The sequence below is a fragment of the Protopterus annectens genome, chromosome 8.part1 (genome assembly GCF_019279795.1).
Source record: "Protopterus annectens isolate FY-2018-M chromosome 8.part1, PAN1.0, whole genome shotgun sequence".
In the NCBI taxonomy this organism is placed as follows: Eukaryota; Metazoa; Chordata; order Ceratodontiformes; family Protopteridae; genus Protopterus; species Protopterus annectens.
Genome location: NC_056742.1, coordinates 174,077,342 through 174,089,131, shown reverse-complemented (window position 1 = coordinate 174,089,131; position 11,790 = coordinate 174,077,342).

Sequence of the window (11,790 nt, the reverse complement as noted above, 5' to 3'; positions counted from 1 at the left end):
ACAGATAGTCATCACAGTTAAAGCCTGGGTTTATGATTTAGGCAGCTGTTACTTGGCAGTTAGTGTAGAGGATTAAAGTTTTGAATTATTAACAAGTTACTTCCTGCAGTTCAGAGCTTGATTACTTCAGTCACCATGTGGCTATTGTGTGACTGAAAGCAAGTCACTGAACCAGACATTGTTCCTGGACTGAGCCTGAAAATAGTGCTCCTCCTTGGTCAACAAACTTTTGCAGTTCTCCCTGTTGCATATTCAGTTGTATTTTCTTTCAAAATACATGCAATGCTGTTCATATTGATCACTGCTGAAGTAGCCTTAGTTATATGCGTTATATCCTGCTAAGAGTAAAACAGCTGGCAAGCTTGCAAAGCTTTAGGGCACCTTCCATGTGCCCAAACTATCAAGCAGCTCAAGCTGAACTGACTAAAAGACAAGTTTGAGAGTGAAGCCCTTCAGAGCTTTACTGACACTGAAGAGTACACTTCTCTGAGGCTTTTGAGGATCAATGGTGCACTTGTAATTTCCTTACCTGGGCAGATAAGTTCCCTTTAGAGAAAACAGCCATCCGTTTTCTTATATTTTACTGAAGTTTTATTACTTTCTCCTTCAAGAAAGTTAAGTTAAAAAGCTAGGAGTGTTGTTTTTTAATGGAATGCCTCGAGACTGTAACAAACTTTTAAAATGAGCACTCATTTCTGTCAGTTGAAAAGTAATGTTATCTAACTGATATATGATTTTCTGTGGAGGAATTGTCTTCATTTTAAGGTTGTGGGGCTGCCATAGTGTTTGAAAATGTTTTTTGTGTAACTTTTTTCAGCCAGTAATTTTACTGTCATTGTTGCTTGTTTTCCAAAGGATAAAGGCACCATTTTCAGCATGACCATGGAACAGACTGTCACTCCCATGATTGGTCCTTTTCCAGCCACAAAAAGAAAAAAGTTAAGAAAACAGCTTTTGTCACCACAGCAGACTAGAAATTTGCTTCATCCACAGGTGGCCAAATCTGCTGTGGCTATTTGTTGTGCCTCATACCATTCATCTTTTACCCTGGATCCCTCTAATGTAGCACCTACAGCCACTATGGACAGGGGTTACTCACATCCTCTGTAGCTGTTGGGGTCTCTCCAGTGGCAAGGGAAACCACTCTATTTGGTTCTGGGAGAGAGAACAGGGAAGGTTTCCTGTTTTGTCAGAATGCTGTGCCTACCCCTGGGGAAGCAGTGGTTACCATTAGTGACACAGTTCGCCCCATTTTTCATGTCAAAAAGAAACAGAAAACCAAGCATGTATCTACTCCTCCTCAAATTTCTTTGAATAGGAGTAATTTACTGGGACTGGCTCAGGGTTTGATTCTGTCTATTGATCCTGTTTGTAGAGCAGTTTCTGATAAAAGAAAGAGGGATGCCTCCTTTACTGAAGAGATTCAAGATTCTGAATCTGAAGAGGAAGATGAAGGGGCAGATTCAGAGTTTTGTTCTTATATTTCTGATTCATACTCAGAAGAGAACTCACTTTCTGATTCGCCCTCTAGGGGGTTCTCTTTTTCTAAGACTATTGCTAGAATGTCCCAGCGTTTCCAGTGGGAGAACACTGATGTTTCTCAGTCACTCAAAAAATACTATGAGTTATTGCAAAATGATTTCCCAGAATCTACACCTGTTATGTCTGTTTTAGAGGATGTGTGTCTTACTGCCTGCAATTTTCCTGATAGTCAGCCATTTGTCCATAAAAAGGCAGATAGGGTGTATAAAGATCCTCAACATTTTACATTTTTATACACTATTCCCAAACCTGACCCAGCAGCTATAGCCTTAATTGACTTTTCTGCTGCTAAGAACTTAGTTAATTCCCATCCTATTCTTTCGAAAAAGGATGGAAAAATTATTGATAGGTATGGGGAAAAGTGTATACTTCTGCAACTTTGAATTTCAGAATTTTAAATTGTCAAGTCCATACATTAAAGTTTATTCTGACATATTGTGAAAGTATGAGGAAGGTTTATCTACAGTTTCTTCTTGTGAAGAAAGATCTGCTTTAAATAACTTAGTTTCTTCTATTGCACAGGTCACTACTCATTGTTTGAAGTGTGTGTATGACTCGGTTGATGCTTCTTCCAGGACTATGGCCACTGTTACAGTTTAAATGAGTTTGCTTGGCTGCATTACCAGAACCTTCCAGATGATGTTAAAAATTAGTTTGTTAATTCTCCTTTGGATACAGACTTAGTGTTTGGCTCCCTCTGCTGCAGAGGTGATCAAAATGTGTGATGAAAGGGCAAGCTGATCCAGGGATTCTCTAAGTTTTTTCAGCCATTCTTTTCCAAATTGTCCGAAGGATTTTCTTTCTCCTCATCCAATTTCAGACAAAAAAAAAAAAAACAGAATAAACAGTCTTAATAAAATTCAGGTAAACAGACATTTAAGAAGTGTTAAGGAGATTCCAAAATGAAGTCACAAACCACGCAAAAACAAAAGTACTCAAAAAAGTCTGAATGACTGTTCAAGAGACCTTGTGATCCCCTCCAACTCTGGCCCTCTTTCTCTACCAGAAAGTCAGAATCACTACTTTTCTCTTTGGCAGCAGATTGTTTCGGGCAAATGGGTTCTGAAAATAATTCATCAGGGTTACATATGGTAGTGGGAGGAAATTCCACCTTTTCAGGGGGTCATTCCTGATCCTGCAGATCAGACTGTTTTGTTTCCACTTGTCCTTTATCACATGCTGTCCCCAAGAGTGAGATAACCAGTTGTTCCTTCCCAGGTGGGGTTTTATTCAAGGATGGTACTATTCCTAAATAAAGAAAATGCTTGGAGACTAGTTCTGGATCTTTCTTTCCAAAATGATGTCACTTCACAACCTGATTCCTCTTCTTTCTTTTTCAAGTTTCCTGGTGACACCTAGATTTATAAGATGCTTATGATCATATTCCTATCCATCCAGACTTCGGGTGTTTCTTAAGGTTTGCTTTGTCTGGATCACGTTATCAGTTCTCTGCCTTACCTTTGGACTACCCATTGCAGTAGGACTGACTACAAAGTGTCTAGCTCCAGTTATAGCTCATTGCAAGCTATAGAGGATCCACATTTTTCCGTATTTAGATGAATTGCTTATCTTTGCTGAGTCTTTTTTTCAAAAAATCAGGAATCTCTCTTTTGGTTGAGAGATCTCTTGCAGAAGCTGGGATTCGAAGAGAACATTCAAAAGTCTTTCTTGAGCCCCCCACACAGGATTGTGTTCCTGGGATGTCAACTAGAATCCTCAGTTTAAAAAGCTTATCTTCCACAGGAAAAAATAGATCTGTATTTAGATCTATTTCTAAGGTTTTCCATTCAGTCTTCAGTCACTGTGAGGTAATACCTAAAGATTTGGAGTGTCATGGCATCTATGATTATCATGATACCAAAGACAAGACTCCACACAGAAAAGATAGACTGGTGTCTGAAATCTCTTTGGCCACAGCATCAACACCCTTTACCTTTTCAGATCTCAGTACTGGGGTTTGTCAGAAGAGAAATCACTTGGTAGAGACAACACATATTCTTAAATCAAAGTCTCCCCTTCTCTCTTCCTGCTCCAAAGCAGTCACTCACCACAGATGCTTCAGAGTTTGCTTAATGAGCAGTTTCAGGAAAGTTAAAAGTGCAGGGGGTGTTAAACCCCAAGGACAGATGCAAGCACATAAATATCAAGGAGATGGTTGCCTTGATCAAGGCATTCAGTTCTCTGAACCATCTCTGGTCCCCAGGACCTCTTTATGGTTACAGACAATACCACAGTGATGTGATATGTCAACAGGCAGTGAGAAACCAGGTCATACCTCCTTTGCAAACTAGCCATGGTGGCTTAAGATATAATTTCACAGTACAATCTCACTCTGGAGGCATCCTACATTCTGTCAGAGCAAAACTGTATGGCTGCCAAACTGAGAAGGACTAGGACAGATCCTCATGAATGGAATTTACATCTGGGAGATCTTCCAAGGTTTGATCTGCCTGTGGGAAGTTCCTCAAGTTGACCTCTTTGCCTGCTCTCTGAACAATCAATTGGAAAAATTCTGTTCCAGAACTCAATACAAGAAGGCCTGGAAGATAGATGCCTTTTCTTTTCTTTGGACTGGAATGTTCCTGTATGCCTTTCCACCCTTTCTACTAATATTCAGGATACTTCTGAAGATTCAGAAGGAATCCCCCAAAATCATTGTGGGGACTCCTTTATGGCCTGGGCAACCATGATTCTCCCTTCATAGGTTCATAGGTTGGTACTAGGCTATCAGCCCTAGGGCCTATACAAGCCTAGCCATAACAGTTCCCTGGCTATTTCTTCCCACACTATTTACTTCCCTGGACCCCTGTCTAGCAGGGCAACTGACGTGATCCCTGGGGTGAATTTCCTTTCTCCCATCCAATCTTCAAGGTTCCTTTTGAAGAGGGCCAAAGAGGCACTCTGCTTGACATGTATGGGCAGTCTATTCCAGAGTATGGGGAGTCTCTGGGTCAGGAAACTATCCCTCCAGCATGTTTTGTTTATTGTGATGACAAGGTTTAGATCCCTAGAGCGTGTGGCACTGAGAGATATGGATTTCTTTAAATGTAGTATGTCCAACAGCTCTGGGTTTGACATGGCCTTGTATGTTAAGCAGAGATTGCCTCTGAGTAGATGATATGCGTATAGCTGAAGTTTTTTAAGGCGGTCAGCATAGGGCATCTGCTTTAGGCCTGTGATTCTTTTAGTGAGGTATTTCTGCAGCCTTTCCAGTTGTTGCAGATGTCTTGAGAGGTACATACCAAATGGGGCATTGTATTCTGTATTCTGTATTCTGTAATGGGTCTAATGAGGGATGAGTACAGTGGGACAATGACCTCCTTTTTTCTGGGTGAAAACCCTTAGTGATGAGGTGTGCCACATAGAAGAATTTCCTGACTGTTGTGGCAGTGTGGTTAGTGAAGGTGAGACCACTGTCCACCTGTGTCCCTAAGTCTCTTATCACAATTTTGGTGTTTAGTGTATTGCCACCTATGTGGTAATTCACAGGGACATGTTTTTTCCCAAAGGGGATAACTATACATTTCTTGGCATTGAGCTTGAGCCCATGTCTCTGGCACCAAGCATCTGTTTCTGTAAGGCCCTTTTGCAGAGTAGCCACATCATTTGGGGATTCAGTAATGGCTGTATGGACCACCTTACCCTCGTCCACAGCTCTGGAGACTGATTCGAAGAAGTCAATCAGGTTCAGGAGACAAGATCGGCCTTTCACAAACCCAAACTGGGTGGGGTCCAGTGTTTGAAGGTCGCCAATGTCTTTGTTTATAAGTTCCATAATAATACATTCCATGTCCTTGCAGATCAGGCTTATCAGACTGATAGGGCGGTAGTTCCTGGGATCCAAGGTGGATCCCCCCTTGTGGAGTGGGATAACTGTAGCTGTATGCCACTCAGTGGGCATGAAGCCTGAGGTGAGGCTATGATTAAACATGACACTTAGGTGAGGTGCCAGTTCATTTTGTAGTTCATGTAATACACAGCCCGGGATGCCATCTGGTCCCATGGATGCTGTATTCTTAGCTTTGGAGAGTGCGTTTATTACCTGTGTGGCCATTATTACTGGAATTTGGCAATCTTCTGGTATTGAGATGGGCCGTTTAGGGGGTGAGAGGGGTGTGAAGTTGGCACTGAATTGATCTGCCAAGATACTGGCAATATCCTTGGGATCAGTATATTTAATGACATTCTGTTGTAGCTCAGAGCAGATCTGAGCATTGCCATTTAGATTCTTGACATAGTTATAGAATACCTTGCGGTTGTCTTTGGAATCTTTGACAATTTTATTTTCATAACTATATCTGGAGGATTTTATGAGGGATCTCAGCTTCTTACTGAGGCTGGTAAGGGAGTTTTTTGCATCCTGGGATTTTCTTCTTTTCTGCAACAGTTTCTTCCTTTTCTTGTAAAGTTTGTTTATGGCAGGGGACCACCAGATCAGCTTCCTTATTTTGGAGGAAAGCATCTTGGTTCTATTTGGGATGGCACGATTCATGCATGAGTGGATGTGCTTGTACAGTGCCTTAGTGTAGGATTCAGCAGTCAGACTTTCAGTTCCCGTCTGCATGGGTGTCATGAAGTTTGTCACTTCTGACTTGAGTAGCATGAAGTTGGCTTTGGAGAAGTTTTTTATGGAAGTTTCCTTACTGGGGGCTGGGGGTGGGATGTGGATGTTAAGGGTGATTAGCTTATGGTCAGACCTGAAAAACGAGGGGGTAACCATAGGTGTGGAGCATCAATTTCCCATGTTGGTAATGACCAGGTCTAGGATATTGGAGCCCCTAGTGGAACTATGGATTACTAGATCTAGGGCATTGCAATTTATGAATTCCAAGAACCGTTGGACAAAGGTGTTGGTACACGAGTAGTTTTCCCAGTTAATGGCAGGGTAGTTGAAATCACCCAATATTAGGGCGTTTGGTTGTATCTTAATATTTTTCAGTATGTTTAGAAAGGAGTAGTGAGAATCTTGGGGCATGGAGGGGGATCTGTCACAAGCTACAATTTGGATTGCAGTCTTACCTAGTGTTAGTTGCACATGGAGAATTTCAGATGCATTGTATTGGGCAACTAGCCTGGTGGTGTGAATATTCTTGGTGAATATGGACACTCCTCCACCTTTAGTGTTTTGATCTTGGTTTGGTGGCTGAAAAGTGTGTTAAGAGTTGTATCCTGGTATTGCACAGGAGCTCTCTGGAACCTTGAACCAGGTCTCAGTTACTGCACAGATATCGATGTTCTCCATTTTTAGGAGTGCCTCGAGAGAGTGCATTTTGAGGTTTAGACTTCTAGCATTGAGTAGCATTACATTCAGAATTTGCATGCTTGTACCTGTTACGTTGGTGGTTTTGTCCTTTGACCTTTGCCTAAAAAAGGCAATATAGGGGTGGCAAGAGACTTAGCCAGTAACCTGAATCCCTTCTTTTGGAAATGGCCATGGGCAATTACCACAAGCTTCCTCATAGAATGAATCTACTCACACCAGAACAGGGGTGTTTGATATACCCCAACATCAATCATCTTCAATTGACTGCCTGGATGATAGGATCTTAATTCCTTTTAGGACCTGTTTTCTGAGGATGGGCAGAAGGTACTAATGGAGGCAAAAAAGCCTGCTATTAGACAATCATATATTAGCAAATGGAACAGGTTTTGTAGTTGGTACCAACAACATAACTGGCACCCATTCAAGGTTAATTGTTCTCTGGTTATACAATATTTATGTGAGTTACTATCCTATGGCCTTTATTATTCCTCGATCAAATTTCATTTATCAGCCATTTTCAGCATATCTACCCATGGATCCTCCTCTTTTAAGGCAGTTGCATATCAAAATGTTCTTGAAAGTGGTTTTGCATAAGAGGCTTCCAGTTAAACCAGTGGCCCCTTCTTGGGATCTTAATTTTGTGTTAGAGAAAATAACATTTGCTCCAAATGAACCAACTAATCTGTCTGATTTGAGGTATTTAACAGCAAAACAGCTTTACTGATTGCTCAAACCTCTACAAGAAGCGTATCTGAGTTGGAAGCTCTTATGGTGATTCAACCATACCTCATTTTCCACAAGGGCGGGGTTTCTTTGAGAACTAATCCTTCTTTTATGCTTAAAGTGGTACACAAGTTTACTTTAAGTAAAACTATCAATCTCCTAATTTTCTTTCCTGAGCCTAAAAATTTGGGAGAAAGGATACTCCATGCCTTTAATGTCCACAGACAACTCAGGTACTATCTTGACAGAGCTAAATCTTCCAGATCATTGGATCACTTGTTCATTTCTTGTGAAGGTAAGAAAAAGGGACAACTAGCATCAAAACAGACTATTTCTAAATTATTGTCTATGGCTGTTAACCTTTGTTATACTCACAGTAACAAATCTATTCCAGGCAGGGTCAAGGCCCGCTATATATGGACCTTGGCTTTTTCTATGGATTTTGGAAAGGGTTCGATTCTAAAAATATTCTAGATGCTGGTACTTGGTCCTCTGTACATACTTTTACAAAGCACTATAAGCTGGATTCCTTCTCTAGGTCTATATCATTCCTTGCTACAATCATTCTCTGGGGGCTTCTGGACCTTTCTCCTTCCATCTTCCAAATATAGGGTAGCTATGGTAATCTAGCCATACAGTTAAGGATACTGCAGCAGTGATTAATATGAAGAACATAGTATAGTTCTTTAAGTTATACTTACTATAACAATAAATGTTTGATCACTGCTACATTAGCTGCACCTTGCTCCATCCCCCTTGCTATTTGGTGTGTTTTTTATGCCAGAGTGTTGACATTTAGTTTTCCTTATTCCTAGCCTTGTCCTTTTAGGGTTCAATCTCCCACTCCCTGCTGGTAGGAAAGCTCTGAAGGGCTTCACACCCAAACGTATCTTTTAGTCAGCTCAGCTCAAGCTTCTTGACAGTTTGGATGCATAGAAGGTGCCCTGAAGCTTTGGAAGATGGCCACCTGATATATCCTTAGCAGGATATAACCCATGTAGCTAAGGCTACTGCAGCAGTCATCATTTAAACATCTACTGTTATGGTAAGTTCAACTTACACAACTGTACTTTACATTCCTTTTTTTAAAATTCCTCTTTCTTACCCTTCATAAGCATTCTAGAACCACATGTATTCAGACAGCAAAATACTTGCTACACAGTGCTTGTAACCTACTTTATTACACATCTCACCTTAATTGAAACGTTGAATGAAAAGTTAAGACAAGACTGTATAAGCTCCCTTATACAGTCAATTATTACATAGAAACATTTTTAAATTAGTTATATGTCATATTTATGATACTGAAATAAATAGCAGACACATGACCATGTATAACAGACTATTCCACTTGTAGATTACTCAAAACTAAGTTTGGGACTTTCAATTAATTCAGGTGTTTACACACTGCAATAATCTTTCCCCCTGAAAATGAACTAGTTTCTTTCTATTAATGCTCATTTTGTTCAGACTGTCTCACTCTTTCTTTAACACTATTCTAAGTAATATTATCATAGTGAAAATTCACTAGACAGTTCACAAAAGTGTACCGGATAGGTTACATGCTAGAGAAACAGATTCTGTTAAGAGTTTAGACACCTTTAAGGTTGAGTTTTCTGACAGGGGTTATTCCACCCATGAGATTAATACAGCCTGCCAGAATGCCATGGATGAGCGGTCAAATTCAGGGAAATATTTTTCCACCCCTAGACTTTGTGATGATATGATTTCAAGTAATAAGAAGATTAGTTCTGGCATTAGGTTTAGTTTGACACATACCACTGATACTGATATGATAAGGCACATTATTGATAGTAATTGGGATATCCTAGCTACTGATGATCGAGTTTTAAATGTTGTTGGGAATAAGCCTAGTTTTGCCTATAAAAATAAAAGATCTCTTAAGCATATGTTATGTTATTCTGATAAATTAGGATACAGGCCAGCTACACAGAATGGAACTATTGTAAGTCTTGCTCTTTTTATAGATTTATTAACAGTAATAATAGTTTTCTACATCCTGTTACACAGAAAGTATACATGTTTCGTGTCTCAGTGAATTGTAATAGTCATGACATAGTTTACTTAGCTCAGTGTATGAGCTGCCAGACATTTTACATAGGTAAGAGTAATTGACGTTTAAGAGAACGTATATGTGACCGTTATTATTGCTTCAGAAGGAAGTTAGAACATAGTGCTATAGCTAAGCATATGATACTTTACAGTGATGATCATTATTTTAGTTTCACTGTGATTAACACCTTGGTTATAGGGAGTAGGAAGGGTGATTTGGTTAACAAGACCGAGCAAAAAGAAACTGAGATGGATTTTGCTTCTGGCAGCTCATAAATCATCAGGTCTCAATTACTGTTTCTTTGAGACCTGTTCTTAATAATAGGAGGTTAAGGAAGTAATAATTGTTACTGAAAGATTTATGTTTATTTTCTTAATGTGGTCGTTATTTTTTCATTATATTTACTTTTGTTTTTATATTTTTATATGTGACATATTTTGTATACGTATTTTATATGTCTATGCCCTACTGCCACAGAGCATTGTATTTGCTCATTAATTAAGATGCCTTAATTGATCTGTTGATGTGATAGGATGTTTTTTCTTGTAGTCATATATATTAAGAGGCATGAGATTGTGAAAGCACTTATCTTTTATTCCTGTTATTAAAGTGCATTTTTTACCTTTCAATTGTGGTTCTGCACTTGGATTTTTTGGTAATTTTAATATATTATTATCTTACTTTTTTCATGGAGGTTATATGCTATGATGTAGAAAAGTGCTAGAACTTCTGCTGTTGATTTTAGACTTAATACAGATAAATTTATAGGATTAAAGGAGTTCATAGGAGTTAACTAGCCTATCGACCTAGAGGTCATTTCAAGCCCAGTCATTTCATCCAAATGTAATACTACAGATACACCAGTCAGTACCGAGGATTGCATTTAATAATGACTGCCCATATCCAGGAGGGTTGCAGGCGGTATCCCCGGTAAGAATTTATGGTGCCTCATCCACTCATTCAGGTTCCTTTTGAATAGTGTCATAGAGATTCTCTGTTTCACATGAATTGGTAGCCTATTCCAAAGACACAGCAGTTGCTGGGAGACAAATCTGTCCTCCAGCCTGTCATATTTAAGGGGCAGGCCATATTTAGGTCCCTGGTATGAGTAGTTCTAGTCCCGTTTGATTTACAGATGTGCAGCAAGTTCATTAGGTTTGGGTCTGAGATTGCTCTGTAAGCCAGGCATAAATCTCCCTGTTACCCTAGGTGTTCCTTAAGGCTCTATATTGGGCCCCCTCCTTTTCTCATTATTTATCAAATTATCAAATAGAGATTATAGTGACAGGGCATTTAGTCTGTGTAAGGCACGTGCTGGAGTCCTTTGATCTTCTTTGTTAGAAACCTCTGAGGTCTTTCGAATTGCTGCAATTGCTTTGTACAGTACATGTCAAATGGGGTGTTATACTCAATTATGGGTCTGATTAGTGCCTAGTATAGAGGGGGTTATAAACTCCTCTTCTCTCTAGGCGAGGTCTTTACTAATAAAATGTGCTGTGTAGAAAGTCTTCCTTAGTACAGTAGACACATGATGGTCAAAGTTAAGGTCGCTATCAACTTGTGATCCTAGATCCCTCACCACTTTGTTGATACTTAGGGTATTGTTGTTGATTTGATAGTGTGAAGGAACACTGTTTTTGCCAAAAGGAATAATGATGCATATCTTTGAATTCAGTTTGAGACCGTGACTAAGACACCAGTCGTTGGTCTGCGTAAGGCCGTCCTGGAGTATACTGATATCACTTGGGGATTCAATAATTGCACTCAGTTTGCAGTCATCTGCAGACTTGGTCAGCCACAACCCTTTAGTTCTGGCCTGAACTTCTGAGAAGTATATATCAAACAGTAGGGGGGGGCCAGCACTGACCCCTGTGGCACCCTGCTGGTAACAGGTCTGCTGGTTGATGTGGTTTCACCCACTTTGATAGTGTGTGTCCAGTTTGTGAGCCATTTGGCAACCCATTTTACAACAAAGAGGTTTACATTCAGTTTGCTAACTTTATTGGTAATGCCTGAGTGTGGGATTGTGTCAAAAGCCTTTGCCAAGTTGAGGTATGCTGTGTGCACAGATTTGCCCTCATCAATGGCCCTCATCACAATTTTGAAGAAATCCACCAGATTTAACAGGCAGGTTCGGCCCTTGAAGAAGCCAAATTAGGTTGGATCCAGGGTTTGGAGGTCTCCTCTG